The following is a 3,589-nucleotide window of genomic DNA, read 5'->3' as shown; positions in this document are numbered from 1 at the left end:
ATTACTCGAAGAGAACGACCTTACACTTGACAGGGCTGTCCTTATAGCAGCATCGCACGAAGCCACAGCGAAAGGAACTGCGGAAATGCAGCTAAAGGCAGCGGCACTCGGTGTGGACCAAATTACCTCGAGTATAACAAAATGCTATCGCTGTGGGAAGACAACACACGATCAGAACCAATGCTGGTTTAAGAACCAGGAATGTAGGAAATGTGGCAAACTGGGTCACATCGCTAAGGTATGCCGGTCAGGGAAGAAGACCAACAACCAAAGGAAGCCATCACAGGAAAAGTACAACAAGGTACACAAGGTGGCTGAGAAGAGTTCAGACGAACAGAATTCAGACTCAGACCCAAACGGCCAGGAGCTGGGTAGTCTGAGAATTCATAATGTGAGTAAGGAAGCTGACCTACAAACTATCTGGGTCATGCTAAAAATAGCTGGAATCCAAGTGAAAATGGAGTTGGACACTGGATCAGCTGTATCAGTCATAAATCGAAGGGATTACCACCGGCTCTTCTCACATATACCCTTAAGAGATACCAAGTTCGTATTGCAGACATACACGGGGCATAAAGTATACCCCATGGGAAAGATAAGAGTCAAGGTGAGAGATAGGGGTAAAGAACACCCAAGAATGAACTTATACGTACTACCTGAGGGAGGACCACCACTGCTAGGACGGGAGTGGATCAAGAAAATAGACATGGAATGGCCCTACCTACAAGCAATGACGAGTGAGGACTCGGTGCAGACAAGCAGCTCAGACTCTGAGCCGGAAGACGATAAGTCCAGCCCAAGTATGAAAAACAAGGTTAACATGAACTCACTGACTAAGGTTGGAAAAACGATGGCGTGTATAAAGACAGAGAATTCTGAGTCTGTTCAAGTTACAGACATATGCATTACGGAGGAACACCGGGCTCGAACTCAACGTTATCTCAAAGTACGACAACAATTAGAACAATTGAGTTACCGTCTCGTACAAGAGATGAAAACAATGAAAAAGTTCTATGACACCGAATGGGAGAGTCTGGAAAGACAACAGAACCTGCTGGCTCAAGCAGAGAGCGACCATAGAGCCATCGTGACCAATTACCGATCACATCTCCCTTATGATGTTCAGGAGTTAGAATATTTGCATGATCTAGAGATACAGCATAAAGGCAACCCACGCTACACTGAGGATTTTGTTCTGCAATTGGAGACGGAGCTAGTGCAGGCAAGGTTAAGAGAAGCTGAATCGCAGTGTGCACTTAGAGATGCAGAAAAAAATCTTGGGCATAGAAAAGAGAAACGCTTCTTTACCTGATGAGAATAATGTGGCCATGTTGCAAGAGGAGCTTATAGGGGCGAAACTGAAAGAAGCTAAGCAAAGGATGTTGGAACTTGAAACACAGAACCAAATCAGCAGTAACCAGCTAGGTCGAACAGAGAAGGAGTGCAATGGTCTACAGGAGAAGGTGCAATATCTCTCAGCCCAGAATAAGGGACTACTCACTCAGTTAAATGAAAGTAAAGGGAAAATGGCTGAGATAGACCGCAAGAATAAAGAAGATTTGATGGCAGTGAGACTTCGAGAGGCGGATAGCATAGCAGCCTTGGCTGAACTCCAACAGAAAATTGCGAAAGAAGCAAATGAAGAGGAATCTTCAGGAAGCCAGGATTTTATTCCAGTTCTTCTCTACGACTCCTTACAAGCAGAGTGTGAGAAGTTGAAAGAACAGTATGAACAGGCCCAGGCTACAATTCTGGAGGGGGTTAACTCGGCAACCTCCGAAAAGCTAGTTTCAGTAGAAGCATATGAGCAACTAAAGGTCGAACATGAGCAAGAAGTCCAAAGGCTGCAGGAAATTCTTGATGAGCTCAAGGCCAAGACAGACTCATCGGTAGAAGTTCCATCCATAGATGAGAAATTAGAGGTGAAAGACATGGCAGAACATGAAAGACAAGATGTCCAAGAACTCAGAAAATTATTGAAGGAAACCCAAGACAAATATGAGGCGGCAATGACCGAGGTTCAACAACTTGAAGAACAGATTCAACTGGGAATCCTTTCAGTGGAAGAAAAGGAAACTGTAAGAAACACAGAGACTGTAAGACATGAGCTAGAGAGCATCATGGCACAAGAGCTAGATAGCATCATGGCACAACTTCTCCGAGCGCTGAAAGCCAAAGTCCAAGAGGAAAAGAAGGTGAAAGCATTGGAGGAAAAGGTGGATGAAATGGAGAAGACTCTGATTCACAGTGTTCCCGTGGAAGAGTTAATGGTCAGCCAACTCCTTCATATGTTGAGGGACAAGACTCTGCAATGGGAACAATCTGAACACGAGCTTCAATCTTCAGAGGGAAGGAGTTCGGAGCTCTCAAAAGTTACGGATATAGCTGAGGGTGCAACACGGATTTTACTGGGATGCCAAAAGTACGCTGAATCACGTCAATGGGAACAACAGAAGGTTGAAACAGATGCTCCAGTAGAAGGATTGAATAGCCCGATCAATCAATCTCCGATGGAAGGGGAAGTATTGAAGTCATTAGTGAAGGATTTGCAGGAAACCCAGGAAGAGTGGGATGAATATGAACGTATAAAGAAGTCTCTTCAGGAAAGATGTCTAGGGAGGGAACAACAGTCGGCTAACGTCCAGTTGGGTAAGGAAGAAGTAGCAGGCCCTCTCGCTAGACTAGCTCAGGATGACACCGAATATTACCATGACCTGTTGCGTGACACGGAATATTACGAGGACTTGGTCTGCCCAGCTTGTGGTGAAAACTCCCAAAGTGCAGAAATCAGGATGAAGCACTTAAAGTCTAAGGAACATAGGGAGATGGTGGCACTACAGCTGGCAGCTGATAAGGGAGCCCCGAGAGTCTTCAAGAAGCAAAAAAGGAAAAGACGAAGCCGAAGATGATAACCATCTAAATCATTATCACTTCTAATGGGAAAGTAGGGAAAAATTACTAAGGCAGTCCAGCTGTTTGTAAAAGTCAGCACTGCTGGTTCAGCAGGACGGAAGTTCAAGCTGTTACGTCAAGGGAAAGACTATTGGATGAGTCACGCTAGCAATGTGAACCGGCTACACCACAGAGATGTTGTTCGGACCGAGTCAAGACCAGAGACTGAATCTGTGAACTGTTCCCACAGAGACTGAACCTGTGAACTGTTTTCCGCAGAGACTATATCTGTAAATTGTTTTACATGAAGTTGAATATATGTTATGTTTAATGGGGAATACGTATGTTGTAAGCTAAAAAGGGAGGATTGTAGTGTATGTAACCGTCTACCTTTAAGAGACTATTGTATGTAACCATTCACCTTTAAGAGAACTATTTTAGGTGTGGCACTACTTGTTTGGCTTCTGTATACGGTAATACCGACGGTGACCACACCGGTATATAAGTGCTGTGGCATGATTTATAGGGCAGATTCGCCCTGACCTTCGAATAGTAAAGTCCTGTTGTATGTTACTCCTGAAGTCTGTCGTAATTAACTGCACAACCCACAGACTTTACAGTCACCCCTCCAGGTACTAACCAGGCCTGGCTCTGCTTAGCTTCCAAGCCTTGCCAGTGACCCTGTCCCTAGTCCCAG

The sequence above is a fragment of the Somniosus microcephalus genome, unplaced genomic scaffold, assembly GCF_052327205.1.
Source record: "Somniosus microcephalus isolate GS21.2 unplaced genomic scaffold, FLI_Smic_1.0 unresolved_chr1, whole genome shotgun sequence".
NCBI classification, from domain to species: Eukaryota; Metazoa; Chordata; class Chondrichthyes; order Squaliformes; family Somniosidae; genus Somniosus; species Somniosus microcephalus.
This window is presented reverse-complemented; position numbering follows the sequence as displayed.